The sequence below is a fragment of the Hippocampus guttulatus genome, chromosome 4, assembly GCF_054856545.1.
Source record: "Hippocampus guttulatus isolate MCC_2025c chromosome 4, RoL_Hgut_1.0, whole genome shotgun sequence".
In the NCBI taxonomy this organism is placed as follows: domain Eukaryota; kingdom Metazoa; phylum Chordata; class Actinopteri; order Syngnathiformes; family Syngnathidae; genus Hippocampus; species Hippocampus guttulatus.
Genome location: NC_141264.1, coordinates 23,858,884 through 23,872,485, shown reverse-complemented (window position 1 = coordinate 23,872,485; position 13,602 = coordinate 23,858,884). Strand labels below are relative to the sequence as shown.

The window sequence follows — 13,602 nt, the reverse complement described above, 5'->3', positions numbered from 1 at the left end:
AGTTGAGTTCATTGCCATAAAACAGCGCTCGCTTTTTGCGTACAACTGAAAAATCTGACACTCAACGGCTCGTTTCTTGAAAAAGTTCACATTCAGTTGACTTGTATCTCAAGGCACCACTGTATAATCACATTTGACATGGTGGTGTTGTTTTTTTTCGGATAATCTGTAAAAAAAAAAAAAAAAAAAACCTTGAAGAACTTTCAACTGAAATGATAACTGTGTGTCGCTAGTGATGTTGGATTATGGTGCGCATGTTAGCATCGTAATTATGTGTCCTTCATGTCCAACTTCAGAAGCCTTTTTTCTAAGAAGCCCACGTTCTTTATTTTGAACAAATTAAATAATCACGTCCTAAAATTGTCATTCGGGACAAAAGAGGATATTGAGTTAAAGATTTTAAATGAGCTGTGCATTTGTTTTTCCACCGTATTCTGGAATATTCATCCCATGAAATGAAGGCGTCATCACAAACTTGAACAAATTGCTTCTTCCGTTCAAAGTAAATATTTCCGTCGGATCACCCGTAGCGTCTGTAGGTTAATTTTGCCCGGGTGCCAAAGAACAGAGAACACGGCACCACAGGAGGTGCGCGAGTACAGAGAGAAAGATTGCGAATGACGGCGCGGAGTAAATTAGCCAGGATTTTCTTTCATCTTTCTTTCTCGCTGCCTTTTCGTCACTGGAGGGATGCTTTCAACTCTGTGCTCTCTCTGTGGAGCCGTGTTGCCTTGAGCCGCGCGTGTCACCCCCACAATTCACTCCCTTTTTTGCCGTTCACAAATTCACAAAATCGTTGGACATGACACGATTACATTTGGGGACAGAGGGAAGTTCAGGCCCCATTGACAGACGTCTTCTTTTGATGCTGAAATGTTGAGCTGGCGTTAGCGAGTAGGCTAATCGTAATGTTAAGCTAATATTCGACATAGCTTGGAGAACGCCTTCCGGAAACCCTACGAAAGTGGTTTGGTTCACAGTCCGTGCCTCCTTCGCCAGGAGACAGCTACTGAAGAGTGTGGATTTGAACTTTTTGTATTTATTTATTCATTTCCCCCCGTTTGTTTGAGGGATTCGCCCTAACTATGTGGATGATAGAATTGCTTTATACACAGCCCTATTTTGTCTGCGTAAGTCGTGGTACTTTTGGTTGAGTTCATTTCATCCTCTAAACAAATCCGAAAATATATCAATGAATTTGATGGCGTGTCAACTGGGAACTGGCAGAACTGTGATTTGTGCTGCACTGTTGGCCAGTCAGTGTTTCAGCGGTTCGCCATAATGAAAATTTGGTGGCCCATGGTAATCCGAGATCCGGCTGGACTGAAATTCCAATCGACTGGCCAAATTTGGTGACTGGCACCGAGCACTCGTTAAAATCAATTTGCTGCTGTGATGGTGTGTCTCTCCTCTTCAAGCAATGACTCGCTTCTAGAAAAACGCAGGATGTCTGAAATGAGATTTACCGAAATTGAAGACCTTATTTATCGTTGAATCGTTGATGTGAACATTGAATCCCGGTCAAATTGTCATAGACATAACACACTTTTCTGTTGATGTGTTTGGCACATATATATTTTTTCATTTTAGAAAGTATTACAACAAAAATTGGACAACGCGGAACAACCGTCTGTTGGGGCCGTATAGCTTAAATCAGACCTAAAATAATATGAGGTTCCACAGACTGTTAAAATATTCATCGTATTTGTCATTTGGAAGCCAAATCGCTCACTCCTAATGGTCACATTCATTGAATTGGGCTCTTCAATTTGATCGAAGCGTCTTAATGACAAGTCCTTAACCGACCGAGTTGATTAATTAAGAGACCAGTTTCGGAATACATGGCACACGTTTGAAGGTAATTGCTGACATTGCGCTGGTGCGGCCGCTTTGGAGCGCCGCGCTTTGGGCCATGAGTGCGCGCGTTACATAGAAAACGCGGAAGAGCGTGATAAACAGGCCAGCGTTTGGCCACTTTAGATTGAGCGCCTCGTTGTCCCTGCGTGGAGAATCCCCATGACGACCCAGTGGGATAAATTTCATGTAAAATATATCGTGTGCATGTGTGTTCCAAACCACAAATGGCCACTTGGGTCGCCGGCGTTCTGTAGCCTGTCCCAGCTATCCGGTTGCCAGCCAATCACAGGGCACAAATAGATCACCACTCACACTCACATTCACGCCGATGAACAATTTCGAATAGTCAATGGAACCCACCCTGTGTGGTTTTTGGAATGGAGCAGGAAAACCGTAGAGACCCAAGAAGGTATTGGGAAGACATATAAAGTACACACGCTACATTAGCTGAAGGGCATCAAGTCGAGAGAATGCCAGTTTGCCCGGGAGGAGGACCAGGCCCGATGAAGAGGTGCAGCACCTCCTGACGGCGTCTCGTTCAACGCAAGACTCGTCTTCCTCTCCTCTTGCGTCCTCCCTTTGAAAGCATGGAAACCACCGCCAGGGGGAATCCATCAAGGCTCTGTCCCGGGGCGTGACATTTTAGCGTCCAAATGGAAAAAACGTTGTGCGGCGCAGCAAGAAAGAGGTCACGTGGGCATCTCGCGTTCTCCTTCCAGTGAGCAGAGAAGTCCTCCACCTCCTCCTGTCGCTCTGCTGATCCATCAGCCGGCAGCGCGTTGAAAAATCATTTACTGTACGCGAGCGAGAGTGATTGACGACACGACAACAGAGTGAATGGCGGCCTCATCAGTCCACGCCCGCAGACATAATACTCTGCTTCGCTCGATTTTTTTAGTTATTCATTTTTTTCTTGTTGACGGCATGACACTGAAAGTTCAAAAGAAACCACGGGGCTACGGTCGAGTCCTCTGAGTCGTCACCTGACATAAACCCTCGCCTTTGACGAGACCTGCTTGCTTCAGCAACATCCGTCGTAAGAAAAGGACAAATGTCGGCGCCGACGACCTATCGACTGTTGTCCACGCCACGTGCGCAAAATCACACCCACGAGAAAATCCAAAGGAAAAAGCAAAACACATGTCGAGTCAATCCTTTTGTCTTTCTCATCTTTGCCGTGCGAGTTTATTGGTGGTTTTCCACTGTAGACCCTCGTTGGGATTGAAGTGAAATTTCCGGAAAGTCCGCTCTAATCCACCCTCGCTCGCTGATCAAAGGCAGCCGGCCGGCTTTTAGTTGAATCGACGGCTTCCTTTTTACTCGTCGTGAATTTATTGCAGTTTCCTTGGAATAGGCACTTTTGGGTTGAATGTGTCATTCGGTCCAGAGCGTTCGGGGGCGTTCGGGGGGGGATAAGACGGAAGGAAATTGGCGCGCCGACTATCTTTTGTGTGGCTTGGCGCTTTTCCTGCATGTGTAATTGGTTGAAATGCAGAATTGAAAGATGGCCACGCTCCGCTAACGGGTATGGCTAATAAAAAAAAATAAAAAATTAAATGCGCCTGTCAATTGATATCATGGCTAAAATGTTTCCTCGCTCCCTAAATTGCTGTTTGAAACTAGAAAAAAAAATCCCCAAGATCATTACACTATTTATTTCTCTCTCTAAATCCAGTACCTTGGCTTCCTATAACTAATTATCATGCATATTTAATCACCTCAACCAAAAGGCACATTTGACCTTCATGATGATTTACGGTGTTGGTTTCTGTCAGATGTAAATGAACCGCCGCAGAATAAAGGTGACTCCTCTCTGTTTGCAGTGCGATTCGATTTCATCTGTCCCATGGCTACACGCATTGTTTGAAGTCACAACTGTGCACGTTGACGTGTCAAAACAATACGGCGGTGGTTTGGAAATTTTTCGAGACAACACAGGGCTGCTTTTTTTTTTTTTTTTTTTTAAATTCTTCCCCTCCCGTGCAAGATGACTCAACTCACTTCCCAACAAGCGGCAGTTTGGCGGATATAATTAGTCAATGCTCTTCAAAAAAAAAAAAAAAAAAGAATAAAATAGAGGCTCCAAGCCAGCAGGAAAAACATTCGCTCCCCAGATGTAAATATGCGCAACAAATAAATCCAAGAAGTATCTTGACTGCGACAGCTGCTGCATAATTGCTCGGAATATTAATGGCACGTTGCTTTACTTTGGATTCTATGTTAGCTTTTCCACTGTAAGAGTTAATAGTCAGAACTAGTTTGACCATAATTATATATTGAAAGTAGGACTGTATCATTTTAGAATCGGTTATCGGGTAAATAGTCGCTCACATAAGCGTCATTTTTAAAACGAATATAATTGCGTGTGTGGTCTCCAAACACCGTAGAGTGTGTTCTACATCGTGATGGTATGATATAGTATGTTAGCTACTGATTTCAAAGAAAAAAAAAAAACCTACCTGACCCCCACCGGAGTACGATTTGGCCTGCAGTCATGTTTGTAATTCCAAAACTTTATTTTTTGTCCTTTTTAGTTGAATGTGAGCTCAAACCCTGGGCATCATCCACGGGTGGACATTTTTGTTGCCCGAATGCTGCGTCCGTCACCAACAAATGTCCATGCGGAAACACGAGGCCAAGCATTGGTTCCGGGCATCGCGAATATCGTTTGAAAATGATTCATTATAATTTCGAGGCAGTGTGAGCAGAATTTTGTTCCCGGGCCTATTTGAAAGTAAAACATCAAAACGAAAGGGCAAGCAGGTGCTTATGCTGACGCAGACTTTTAGACACCTGACACTTTTCTTCGCAAGCCCTGCGGTGTTGAAAGCAATTTTTTTTTCTGTCTGAAGTTGTCAAAATTTTTATACGTCATCCCAAACGTTGCTTTTGACGTCATCTAAGTGTCCAAGTAAGGGATGCTGTGTTTGTGTGTGTGTGTGTTTAGGTGTGTGTATGTGGGCGTGTCACCACACGCTTTTGGCATGAAATGTCTTATTTTGTAAAAAAAGGCAAAAGTGGAAAAATCCCCGTTTGACTGTTACTGCCCTGAAAGGGGCTTGAAGTGATGGCTGTCGAAACCCTGCAGACAAAGTGGATTCATTCCTCCTGAAAACGTGCATTGTTTGTCCCGAAATGTTTGGATTTGGTCAATTACAGGAGCTTTGTTGCTCTTTTTTGTCTGTCATTGAGTAAACCACACCAAAAGACAAACATGCACTGTGCAAAGCTCTTTTATCGCTGATTGTGTTTCAAGGATTACAAGGGAACTGTCAGGAGGGTGAACTTTTACCGCTCGCACAACAAGGTTCAGTCTTGGAGGGGAGACCCTCTCAACTGCCGCCTTCCATGATATCCCAGCAAGCTCTTGACATTGGTGGTTGTTCTGTTTGCAGGTCCAGATTCACTCACTTGTTGCTGCTGTGCCTCTGCCTTCTTAAATGACGCCACACTAGGATTTTGGTCGCTTATCAAGTGTCTGGTAAGTACTTATCATTTAAGATTTAATTTTTTTTTAAAATAAGCCATCACGCATCTCATTTCGGTGGTAAGAGAAGATTACCCAATGGAAGTTAGACTTGCACTTGGCTTGATAGAACTCGCCACTGTCCTCGAGCGGCTTTTTATGAACAAGGAACTTTGATTTGGGCAAGCTTATGTCCGATGTGGTGGATTTGAGTCCCATCTGCAGATCGATAGGTCAAAAGGTCTACCCGAATGACGTCCCTGATCGTCTGGTGAAAGGACACTTTGATCCTCTCCTCTTTCATCTCGAACTGCTTCGAACAACAAAGAGTATGCAGAAAAGTGGTTCAGAATGAATGACTGTCTGTGTCTTATATGTTGTGTTGCTTTGTTATTATGTTATTTTGGCTTCAAGATGGCGCCGCGAGAGTGGCTGCCTTTACAGCAGCTCCTATAGTTTTTGTTTTTCTACTTTCTTCCTTTCATCACTTTGCTGCTGTAAATTGCAATTTCTCCATTGTGAGACGAATAAAGGTTTTCTTATTCTTATTATGATTAATCACTGCGACGTACTTTTTACATTCGACAACCGCAACCCCAACCCTTTAGAACCAATGACGAATATATCCGTCAATTCTGGTTTTCAACAAGTAGGCGTGGTCTTGCCCAGCCTGCCGGTGAAATTCAAGCCGCGAGATAATTGTGATAATGAACAGACGGCGTGAGACGGAAGCGTCCCATCGCTTTCGATGTGAGCTCAGATTCTGATGGTATATTACCGTAGTAGTTTTGCTGAAGGTTACCACAGTGTAAAATTGCAACTCTGAAATGTCCTGTTTTTGAAATTTTGGTCGAAAAGAGATTTATTTTTCTGCGTTGATCACTATTCTGTTTTTCCACAAAATATAGAATTTTGAATATTTAGTACATGAAGAAATACAGCCTGTGTTAAGTTAAAATATATATATTTAGAAATTCTTTACCTTCTTCCATTTGAATTCTTTATTGTCTCCCATCACTGGTGAGCTACTTTTAGAAAAGACCCTTGGGCTACTCATGTTGTCCTTGGGGCACCATTTTTTTGACATTGCACAAGAGAGCAAAAATGCATCCCAGTTTGCAATGTCTCTTTGCGCCCTCCCTTTTCCTCCTTGCGTAACTGTTAACCCCCCCTCTCTTTTTGCCGAAAAAAAGCGACTGGCCCCAATTCCTTTCAAAGAAGCGGCGCGCTCACTCACCTTTACAAGCAGCCAATCATCTCGTTCCCCGCTTGGAAGTCCCCACAACTCAGTACCGTAACAGACATGATAGATTTTGAAACCGTGTCTTTTTTTTTTAAACCACGGTAAACTGTCAAACCGCTAACCTGCCCTACGCCTAGTGTGGGTCCAGAAGTATTTGCTTCCAAATATAATGTCAGGTCTCAGTTGGAAAGTTTGTTCTGAGCTTAGAGGAGGTCGCGCCATATTTTGTGTGTTGACTGCTGGTGGTGCAATGCCCGCAAGGATTATTTAATAGTTTCCACCAAGCAGAGGTTAAGTCAACTTTTTCTTCGCTGTTGTGGGCCCGTTATTAGAAAGCGAGGGACTCTAGTTATCTGTCTCGTGTTATCTCAGCATTTCTACAGCGTAGCGTTTGCCCAGGCAGCCGTGACAGGATATTGATGGGCTTCTTTTTTTTTTTTTCTTCCCTACTTTCCCCATTTCCCCAAACGAGCGTTCAATCCCACATCTCCTTCACCCCATCTCGGGCTGCACAGCCATCCCTCGATGTAAAGGAAGACTATTTTTTGCCCCCCCCCCCCCCCCCGCCCCCCTCTTCCAAATCCGCACTCTTCCCAAACTAAAAGCGAGCCGGCACAGACGGATGCTGCTCTTACGTGCACGCGGCCTGTTAACATAAGTGAGTGGCTGTCATGCATTTTGTTAGCATCGACACTTTTCCTTGGACAGCCCTGCCGAGAGGGATTGCTTGTCGCGTTGTCAGGCTTGTGTTTTGTGCCCCGAGGATGGAGACTAGCAGGAGCGCTGCCGCCTGCATCTTTCATTCCCCTCAAAAGATGCAGGCAAGTTGAGCGAGGGCAGGCGGTAGCAATTTCTAGCAGCAGACTGCTTCCTGCAGATCGGAGCGTTCAAGTGGAAAAAATAGCACATTTTATCAAAGCTTCACTTCAGAGAGCACTTGGCCACGAGTCCTTTTTTTTACAGGGACCTCATGGCCGGGGAGCGGGGGGGGGGGGGGGGGGGGGGGGGCTTGGAGCTCGGAGAAGAGGGCATGTGGAGTTTCAGGGGGTTGCAGAGTTAACGGGCCGGACAAAGATTCTACTCAATTTTCGACAAGCAGCAACACGGAAAAAAAAAAAACAACAAAAGAAATATTGTTTCACTCACATCCTTTAGGTCCTGTAAAGTGAAAACAAACATTCTCTTCTGAGTTTGACGTACGGCACCGATGTGTGTGCGTGTGTGTGTGTGTGTAGATGTATATTCCTGTTGTAAATTTCCAACAACAAACTCATTGCATCATCATCCCCTTTCGAACTAAGCCGTACCCTTTCGAAGCAAACCGTGATCCCTCTGAATCAAGCGACTTGTCTTTTCTTGGAGAGGTGCACGCCCTTAATAAATATCGTTGTGTATTACTGCAAAACAAAGATCGTACTCTGTGTGTGGCGGGTTTTATTTTTACGTGTTGGATGGAGTCAAATCCAAAGCCAGTGATCAGTCATGTCGACGCCTGGCCTGTCCGTCTGCTGAACTTGGCCCAACAATCATATTTGGATGTCGGGAAAGTTATTGTGGAAGTGAGCAAACAAAGCCGACCCTTTCGTTGATGGATCCTGACAGTTCTAATCGGCTTTTTCCTCCCCCCACCCACCAAGTCCACAAGGCCAGTCCCTTGTCTTGATTCGATTATTTTTTTTTAAACCATAGTTCTGGCTCAGCACCAAATTCCAGCTTGATTTGACACCCTTTCCTATTTTTATTCTCTTTTATTTGATTTTATTTTTTATCTCTATTCCCCGCCTTATCCCCTCAGGGCCCATCTGTCTGAACTCTGTCCATTTCCACTGCTGACCTCGTAAAGACGCGAGTAAGAGGATTGGTCTCTCCGCCGCGTCAAACCAAATCGCGCCGCCACTCTATATAGGATAAAGAGCTTTGATATTAAACGTATTAAAAAAATAAAAATAAAATGACGATGTCCACATTGTGACCGTGAGCCTTTCGGGTGATTAATGCTTCCAGCTTTCGGTCTCATTGTGTTTCCAGTGTAGCTCATACATCTTTGTCATAAAATTTTTTTTTTTTAAAAGACCTCGTTTGTATTCATGGGCAAGTGGAAGCATTCAGGCCGTAGATCTCATCAAACAATCATGTGACCTTCAAAGGCCTTTGTCCCAGACAATTATTATGATTTTATTTTATTTTGTCTGTTTGTGTGTGTTTTGTTTTCTGATGTAACGATTAAATGGATGAAAACTCCAAAGGTCAGACGGGTAATCCCTTACAACAAACCACGCAATCCCCGATTCGTCATGTCGAGCATGCTGCGTTGTCAACACAGGCGCCCCGGCAAGGTCGTCACCCTTCACGTCGCAATGATGCAAACGGCGCCAGCAATTTCGCCACCAGATCAAATGAATAAGAGGCTACCGCTAATCGTATGCCGCCGCGCTGCTGCAAGACCCCATTCAGGCAGATCTTGAAAATAATTCTGCCACTTCCCCGCCGCCAAGAACTTATTGTTGCAGACCACGATTGGATTTAGTCAGAGTACAATCCGTCTCTGCTGTGACCCCTCCGTGAACTGCGTCTGGGGAGAAATGGACTCTTCAGCCAAATCGTGTGCGGGCGCAGATGATTTTTTAATTTTTAATTTTCCCAACAGCGCTTGTCATTACAGGTTTGACCTGATGTAGTTAACGGAGGCGGAAACGAGCCTCCCTCCTTCTCTCTCGACGTGTTGAAAGGAGAGACGAGAGTTGGTGATTTCTGATTGACGCCCAGAGAAGGTGTCGACTTGAAAGAAAGGAAGAAGTCAGTTGAAGAAGAAGGGTTGCAAAGTGGTGGGAAACTTTGACAAAAGTTTCCATGGGAAGTTAAGATCAAGGGATTTTGTGTCACATTTTGTTTTGTCATATTCAGACATCCATGTTAAGGGATGCCGAGATTTGACTGAAAACGCCTTTAATGGAACAGCAAAATTTGAAATCCATAGGGGTGGAACAAGTCCACAATTAAAAAAAAATATTCAAGGATTTTTATATATATTTTTTGCCTCAGATAACCGTTTCTTATATTCTTTATTAACCGTCAGAAAAGCGAGTCTGGTCAGCTGCAACAACGCTCGTTCGGACGGTAACGTTTCATTTTGAAGTTGGCTTTCGCAGGACGTGGCCACGGGTGCCTGTAATCATTTGTTGCGGCTAGCTTGACTCTGACTTGACGTTAGCGGCTAGTAACGGGTGCCGTTGGATGACTCTTCAAAAGCCGAATCTACTTAGCTTGGATGCTAACAGCCTGACAAAGTTGACATTCCTGTCGCTCGAACAAACTAGGTTAACCTAACTGTGCTATTTTAGCAGGCAAAGACGCGGCTGAGATTCTTGACGTCAGTTTGACCAACAGCCCAAAATTTCATCTGGTAATGTTTCTAGACAAGAAAACAGTTTGCTGCTGTGCACAGTTTAAATTGAAGAAAACAACGTTTGCATATCTTCAAAAAAATAAGTTGGTTGTTTATGAAGTGAATGGCCTTATTTACTCTTTTAACTGTTCTTTAAACAAGCCAAAATATATACATACACGATTATTCAAAAGAAAACAAAAATATTTGATAGCTGCACTCCAAGTTCACTGGTCGACTGTCAACCTCAACATAAAACAAAGTTGTTACATTTGCTTGAAACAACCACAAACCTTTGCCTGAGAGGATTCCGCTAGCTTTATCCAAACACACAATGCAAAGGATATTTGAAAAGAAATGGTGGAGCAACACATGTAGAAAGACAATACACCTTTTTATTTCCCACCAGTTACTTCAGTTTTTCTAATAAAAGCTGTAAAGGGTTTTGGAATGGATGTGTGGAATTGATTGTTGTTAATTAATCACATGTTGAAGCAGATGAGATAAAAGGCAGGGCACGACTGGTAGCTGTCATTGTTGCTACCAGGGCGGGCGGGGGAAGTCGCCCGAAAGTTGCATGGAATTGAACCACCTTTCCACCATCTCAGAGAAAATTGACCTTCAACAATAAGTGTCAGTACGTGCCCCCCCCCCCCTCCCCGACTGATTATATTTGATTCATTACTCTTGTCATGCAGCTTTCATTTTGAGAACTTTTCCCCCCAGCATTGAGCCATTGTAATCAATGTTATTTATTGTGATTGAGATTAACTCTGCCTTATCGACACCATCCGCCGCCGGCGGCGGGGAGCTTACAAACGTGCCTGTCTTTTATTAAGTGTCTGCTAATGAAACTTCGCCGTGCAAGTTGATGATGAGATGAGACTCATCTGGCATGTCTCCGCGCAATGAGTTTGTTTTTTCTTTTTTTCCTTTTTTTTTTTTTGTGTCTATGCCAGCAACAGCCTTAGCTGCGGGCAAAACGTGTCCACGCTCAGTGTCGGGCTCATTCTGGAAAGTGTCTGTGTAGTTTGCTGTTGCATTTTGTTTGCGGTGGTACATTGTGGCTATGTAGGGTTGTTTTTTTTTTAATTTAGTTTTTTGTCAGTTGTGCATGCTGTTGTACATCGTTGGCTGCTTTCTATTATTGAAAATGAATACATGTGACTGAACCGCTCCCGCGTGCCTTATGGGCCGAAGAACGCGTTGACGCAGGAGCAGATTATTGTCGTCTTAAAAAGCGGCGCGCAAGCAATTGGATCCAGATCGCCAAGTAACATAACCAAGTGCTCTCCCCCCCCGCACGTCAAGTCAACGTGGGCTTACGTAAACACAGCTGCTGAGATATTTTTCAAACCTTCATCTTGGAGATTGTCGCTTATGACAAAGCTGCTAAGTTGGATTTCGGGATTTTGGGAAGCTTAGGCCAGATGACTTTCCCAGGCGGGCTTCAACCCAGCGCGCATATAAATATATAAATACACGTTTGCGCACAAACCGCTTGAGTCGGCGGCTGACAGTGATTATAAACGCTGGGAATATCTCCCACGAGGTGGCCTCACGCAGCCATCGAGCGCCGCACGCCACGGTGGCCAAGGCCAACCCTCTCATTTCTTGTCAACGGTCGTCATGGTAACAATCAGGGCACTCACGAACCTCCCATCCGCTCTCCCGCCCCTCGCCTACCACTCAAACCCGACCTGTCAGGGGCGATTCAACGTGCGGATTGCCAGGCCATAAACCCGCCGGCAGAGGTTGGAACAGAACTAATCAAGGAAATGGACCGGCTCGGCCAGATGCCACTTATCATTTACATTACCTCCACTATGAGCATACGGGCAGCTACACATTTTATATGCGGCCACTTGATTCATGTGCAACGCTCGCGCCGCAAACGGATACAAGAAACTCTCGACGGGAGTTTTAGCTGCGCCCTGTAATCAAGGTCGGAGGGAAACGCCGCAGAACTCCGTTTTAGCGGCGCGGCTAAATCTATCAAGGCGTACACAGATGGCAAATGAAAGTCTATGGCTAACGCTGGAACCTGTGGAGATTGAAGCCCCTGCTCGTTCCCGAATGTTTCCTTTCTCGGGTTTGGTTGTTGGGCCGCCTGCGGGAAACCATTAAACGCTTCCTCGAATGCTGCAAATTCACAACAAGGATAAGAAAAAGTTCTAGCGCAACCAAAAAAAAACACAAAAAGCAGCTCTGATGTATATGATTCTAAATCATTTGAGCAACCGTTCTAGACAAAAAGTTGTTTTTTTAATTGGATACTAGAGAGAAAGGTCTTTCTGCTGTAAATTATTTGTGAAATAATCAATCATTTTGCTGCCCTTCTCAATGTAAATACGATATGGATTCATCTTTACAGCTCAGGGCTCTAGACTGAGACCAATTTAGATGCACGGGCACCCTAAATTCTTGCTATGCCTAAAAACAAAACAAAACAAAAAAACTAACAAAAACCAGGCGGCAACTTTGTGAACCTATAAGAAAATTTCTGTCCAGTGCAATTAAAAATTTGGGCACACCTAACTTTTTGTGCAGGTGCACCAAAGAAAAGACTGAGACCAATTTGGACGCACTGGGACCCTAAATTCTTGCTTTGCCTTAAAAAAAAAAAAAAAAAAAAAAAAAAAAAAAAAAAAAGCACCAACTTTGTCAAAAAAAAAAAGAGTGAACCTATAAAAAAAAAAATTCTGTCGAATGCAATTAAAAATTTGCGTGCACCTAACTTTTTGTGCAGGTGCTCCAAAGAAAAGACTGAGACCAATTTGGACGCACTGGCACCCTAAAATCTTGCTGTGGCTTAAAAAAAAGAACAAAAAAAAAAACAGGCAGCAACTTCAGCAACTTTGTCCAAAAAAAAAAAAAAAAAAAAAAGTGAACCTATAAAAAGATTTCGGTTGAATGGAATTTAAAATTTGGGCGCACCTAATTTTTGTGCTGGTGCACTAAAGGGAAAAAAAAAAGTCGCACGCACCAGTGCAAAACTGCCGCTTATTCGATTCTACAACGTGTCTTTAGATACACGAAAATCAGCAAACAAGCTTGAATGCAGCAATAATAATACGAAGCCATGTTGCTTTGGCCTTTTATGGGGACGCAATTTTCCACCGCTGTGATTATCATCAGCATTTGAGAGACGGCGAATGATCAGAGACGCCGACAAGCGCAGGCGGGCCACCTGCGCCCGCCTCCGCTGACACGAGACAACGCTTTTAATTAGTTTCACGCTCGCACGTCTGATGGTGACTTCAGCACCTTTGGGAAGTTAAGCGCCGCCTTTTGCTGTCACCTGATGAATAGCACGGCAGAACAAAGAAAAGCACACCTCCTGTTTGACTGTACCATCTCTTTTTTTTTTTTTTGATTCCGATCTAATTGGGTGCGTTTTCGCCTCTGGTGGAACAGATATCACTCATTAGGCTCAATCTGCGTGTAATTACAACAATGTTCCATGGCCAAATGTTCCGCAAAGTGGGCGTTTGACAAAAGAGATTAAGAAAGGCAACACCTGGGAAGCCTCTCTTTCGCTCTCTCTCTTTTTCTTTTTTTTTTAATCGGAACATCAGGCCCGTCCGCTCGTTTCCGAGGACTCGGGTGAGTCTGACGTCTGCCGGCGGCGTCTCGATCTGAAAAGGGGAA

The 13,602-nt window shown here is 44.1% G+C and overlaps 1 protein-coding gene across 1 annotated transcript in view; it reads left to right on the top strand.

The window, feature by feature from the left end:
- Window positions 1–13,602, top strand: part of plxnb2b (plexin b2b) — a 178,955-nt gene that overhangs the window by 81,556 nt on the left and 83,797 nt on the right. The window contains exon 4 of the mRNA XM_086108318.1: window positions 5,253–5,338. The gene's annotated coding sequence lies outside the window, so the exon portion shown is untranslated. The remainder of the gene's footprint in view (window positions 1–5,252; window positions 5,339–13,602) is intronic.